The following is a 5,038-nucleotide window of genomic DNA, read 5'->3' as shown; positions in this document are numbered from 1 at the left end:
ATTTCTTTTTTCTTTTTGTTGTTATTAAAATTGATACAATGCCAAATAGCATGATCTCTCAAAACGTAATGTTTTCCTTTAATCCCAGAGCTGAGGCTGATGGTGTTTTATGTTTAACTAATGATTCTCAAACTCTGACCATTGCAACACTTCAGCTGCCGGCAGGCTGACCGGGTTGTTGGAAATTGCTACGTCTTCATTTTAAAAACAAATTTCTTTCACTACGTTTAGACCTCACATTCACACTGCTCTGACGTTTCAGGGCCTCTAAACCGGAGACATTTAAAAACACTTTCGACCCCATTTTTTGGTTTGAAATCGGAGTTGCGTTGCAGTCTCAACAGTCGCGAAGGGGAGACCTTTGGCAACTACCAGCAATGGGCGGAGTCTCCACGCTGCATCCTGTTCTCCCCGACACATGCCCAGTATACCAGAATAATGATGAGATATGCGGTTTGGGCGCGTTAGTTTAAACAAAAGTCGCTTTTGGCTCAAAACTTCTAAAAAACCAAAACGTAGTAATGTAAATGTAGCCTCGCACTCCCATTACACACGAACACCACACTGCTTTAATGTTGACATGTTTGAGATGTGACAGACGGGTGAATCCCCTTTTTTCCAGAAGTCAATCAAAGGGTATCCCCGTGCGGAGGGGTAGGGCTGGGTACTCATCCTCAATACTGTTTTGGTATCCTTAGCATGGAAAAAATTAGCATAAATAATCTGGTTAGATCTGTGATCTTGTTTACTGTGATTTGTAATTTGTTCAGATTCCCATTTCAACCAAAGTCTTGTTAGTTTTAGACTTTTAATTAAGCCACGGTTATAGAATGTGTGCTTGTGTTCAGACATTTAACACTTCAAAAATGTGGCTTCTTTTGTCGAATGAAAGGAGGAAAAACAACAGTTGAAAACCATGTTTTGTATTTCTCACAGTAACGCACCGAAACCCCAGTTTCAGATCCGCACTTTAGTCAGAACAAGTTCAAATGAGACCCAGCCCTAGTCGAGAGTGGCGGGATGTGCTGGACCAAAAATGTCTTAGAAATGTTTCAATAGATCTGTCAAGTTGTAACATTTCACGTTGTTGATTTTTCAGCCCAGAGCTACTCATTGGGCCTCATGCAATAATGTCTTATTCTTATCTTAAACTTCTCTGGCTTTTTTTTCTGTAAAGTTTTGTCATGCAAGTGTTCCAAGTCAAATTCACCAAACAAAAACTGGTTTTTAACTTGATGAATATCCTCTGAGATTTCGTGAGAAGGGATCATTAACAATCAACGGCCCTAAAATTGCCACCTAAGTCTGCCTGTTTCACAAATCCTGCTGTCAGAAATCAGCCGACAAAAACACTTCCAACTGAGCAGAGCCAGCAGTTGTGTTCAATGACCCGAAACGGTAAAAGTCTTAATTAATAGTGCCGCCGACGGTCGAGCCATCAGAGCAGAATCATATTGTCACAAAAATAAAGAGGGAATGGTTTGACAGGTTTTTTATAAAGACCAGGACCTGTACAAACCCCTGATTGAGAGATAAAATATTCCAATTTTTTTTTATGTACTGCAATTTGGCAAACCATGAGGATGATATGGTTGCCAGGATATTCATTTTAATGTATATTTTAATAGTTTTTATTTGAGTTGATTTTGGTTTAAACTCCTTGTTTACCTGGTGCACCAGGTGTAAACCTGCATTCAGGTTAAAACATTGAGACTCTTACTTCAAATCTGTGTTTCCCCTCTGTGTAAAGAGACGGAGTATCTCTTACATGACAATTAAATCTGGACCAAAATGTATTTTGTTTCAAACTTAAATTGGTGAATTCAAGAAGAACTCTTAAATCGCTTGTACGTGCCACTTAAAAACCAATCTGTTCATATGTTCATATCCTGCATGAGGCCCAGTGTGTTACTTTAATGGATGCACCATTAACCAGAGAGACTTGCTTGGTGTTTCACATGTCCATTGGCGAGCATTAGACCCAGTTATGGAAGACTGTAGTTCTGAAGTGAAGCAGTCTCAAGTTCAAGTTGAGTGGTATGATTGGAGGCCTAGTGCTAATGGTGACAGCAGACAGTGATGCAGATTATTACAGCGAAAACAACACAGCTGGCAGCGTTTTTTGTCCGCAGATCTTTAAGAAAAACAGGGTTGTTACCAAAGCTTGAGCTGTTTCCCATGGCAACATCATGGCAAAAAGGTCTTCTATTACTCCCAATGTACAAAAGTGAAGCCAAAATATCCCAAATACAGGGGCTGCCATCTTTTAATTTTGAAGCCAACAGTGATCAGGCAGTAAAGGCGTTGTATCAAAGTCCCGCCCATACACCCGCCTGACCAATCGCGAGTCAATCTCAGCTGTCAATCATGACGTTTTAACCCATTTTTATAGCATCAAAAATTGGATAAAAACCAAACTTATAAGAAAAATGTACGCTTAAACAACAAAAATGATAACGAATTCAGAAAATAAAATAAAATATTTGACGTGCTCATGCCCCATCAGACAACATGGAGGGGGGGCGGGGTTATGACCTGTATTGCAGCCAGCCTTCAGGGGGCGATCCAGATGTTTTGGCTTCACTTACACGGTCTATGTGTCAACCCCTAGTTACAAATGTCTCCAAGGCTTCTCAAGTGAAGGGTTATGAAATTGTGGTCTTTGGTGTTTATTGATCTCTTCCCCCCCCCCCCCCCCCCCCCCCCCCCCCCCCCCACACAGTGTGAGGACACTGTGTGTCCTCCAATCTGTTTGGACCTCCATCTTTAAGTACTCACTAAACCTCTGGGCCTAGAGCATGGAGCCTCTTACAGGATGAGAGTCCAGGAAAAGGATTTCATTCAGACACAAAGTCGTGCTGTACAGTTCAATGTCTTTTTGTACCACAAGCTTGGAAAAAAAGTATTAATTTGGTCTAATCAACAGCTGAGACGCTTGATAATCGGAGATGCTTCATGCTCTCTGGCCCAAAGCTTTCTCTGTGTGGAACATAGAGTATGTAGTGAGAAACACACCTGGGTCAAATTTCTCTGAAAACCATGTAGTTTAAACAAAGTTCAGACTAGAATAAGATGGAGCCTAAAAAAACAAAATGTGACAGAGGTTTCCTGTTTAGTCTCCATGGACCAGAACCAGGTGGTTTTTAATGATTAAGAGACAGAAACCCCACTACAGTGTGACCCAGAGCTGTTGATTATACAATACATTATATATTGATGAATATATTGACTAGAAACATTGTATAATCGTGACTGTGCTGTGGGTGTTGTCTTGTATGTACAGTAGCAGCGTGATGCTACAGAGGTGCCTGGTTCACCGACCCCTGTTACACTTTTTCAGTAAAAACGGAGCTCAAAGAGGTGCTTGTGACTGCGAGTCTTATTTTTTTGTTCTCAAACTAACACTGGCGTTTGTGTCCGTTTACAGGAACTTCTTCACTCAGATGAATTTTTATTTAGAATATTTTAAACTAATATGTAACACAGATTACATGGTATTCGGATGTGGAGAAACGAAGGGATTTGAGATGCTAATCAGCATATATTCAGCAATGCAAAATTGTACCATTCTTGTGAAAAAGTGACAGGTCATCGGTGTTCAACCTAATCTTTCTGTTGAGACAGACTCTCAGATGATACTGTAATGACTATTTAACATTAATGCGTAGTATTTGTGTAAAATACAAGCAGGTTGCCCCATGCAGGGGCGCTGTAACTAGCAGCTGTAAACCAAGTAAATATGCACCTTTAAGTTACTGTATGTCCATGAAAAATATGGGGGGGGGGGTTGCCACTTACAGGCTCAAATTATTATTCTAAGTGTTTGACAACATTATGGAAAGGATCCTTACAGAGATACACCTTTTTTAGAAGAGTAGCATCCTTTTTGTTGAACCAGAAACAGCCCGAAATCACCATCGCCTAACTCACCAGACTCCATTTAAATAAACGGTACTTTTAGCGTGTCTAGAGGCAGCATATTTCCACATGTAAATGGGTTAATTAAGGGTTTATTTTATCCATATCTGAGCAGTAATTGTTGGAACAAGGGATTAGGAACCAAGATGGCTTTTGATAGCTTCATTTTGTTTCTGTCGATGTTGAATGAAGTATGTTTTACGCCGATAAAATGACTGTTTATTTAAATGAGAGTCTGGTGGGTTTGGTGATAGCAATGTTGGTGACATTTCATTTTAAACAAAAAGGATCTCACTCTTTAACAAAAAGGTGTCTGTATGGATCCTTTCCGTAATGTTGTCAGCCAAGCACTTTGAGTGGACATAAGTCCAAAGCTTCATAATTGCCTTTTTTATGTTATATTGCAGCTTCTTTTGTTGTCTTTCTTAATACTGGACTTTAAAAAGTTGCTGTTCCCATCAGTCACACAAAAACATGGGAAAATATAGGGTCCAGGTTAGAAAAACAAAACAAAGTTCCCCTTTTAAATTGTATTCTGCCTGCTGATTAAGCGGTAGACAACGTAAGTAAGTTTCATGACAGCATCACAAGAAAAGTTCAATTTACTTCCATTTGTATTTGGGTGGAGGCAGAACTCTCAGAGAAATGCATGCTGCACGTTGTTTACCTTCTTGATTTAGGGGCCCAGCCAAAGCCTGGGCTTTCCCCCCATTAACATAGAGTTAAACAGAGGGAATAAATGAACAAAACAGTGGTGTGAAGTAGCAAAGAACATTATAGTTAAAAGTATACTTTGTACTGCACCCCCAGTCATCAGACAACTCACAAAAAATAGACTCAAATTAGAGAAAAGCCCATGAAGTTGCTGCTGCTGACCAGCAGGGGGAGGTGTTGGCGCACTTCCCGGATGTTGTTTCAACAGAGTTCATCCTCCAGGACATGAATATGTTGATCACATTTTATTAAGTTAATCAGACAACAACACGGAGTTTACAGGGATTCTGGGTCGCGTTTCTGTTTGCTGTTACAGTGCCATTGAGCAAGGCAACTCAACTGTGGTTAGTTCTCTCTCTCTCTCTCTCTCTCTCTCTCTCTCTCTCTCTCTCTCTAAGTCAGGTCA

At 40.3% G+C, this 5,038-nt stretch overlaps 2 long non-coding RNA genes across 2 annotated transcripts in view; both read left to right on the top strand.

Moving 5' to 3' along the window:
• The first annotated feature begins 368 nt into the window (after nt 1-368).
• The window catches only part of LOC117954680, a 12,265-nt gene continuing 7,595 nt past the window's right edge, over nt 369-5,038 (top strand). Inside the window, exons 1-2 of the long non-coding RNA XR_004658870.1 lie at nt 369-1,557; nt 3,669-3,675. This is a non-coding gene — a long non-coding RNA (uncharacterized LOC117954680). The remainder of the gene's footprint in view (nt 1,558-3,668; nt 3,676-5,038) is intronic.
• On the top strand, nt 3,790-4,018 carry LOC117954664. The gene is made up of 2 exons (XR_004658855.1): nt 3,790-3,819; nt 3,879-4,018. It is a non-coding gene; the product is annotated as an uncharacterized LOC117954664 (long non-coding RNA).

The sequence above is a fragment of the Etheostoma cragini genome, chromosome 12 (genome assembly GCF_013103735.1).
Source record: "Etheostoma cragini isolate CJK2018 chromosome 12, CSU_Ecrag_1.0, whole genome shotgun sequence".
NCBI classification, from domain to species: Eukaryota; Metazoa; Chordata; class Actinopteri; order Perciformes; family Percidae; genus Etheostoma; species Etheostoma cragini.
This window is presented reverse-complemented; position numbering and strand designations above follow the sequence as displayed.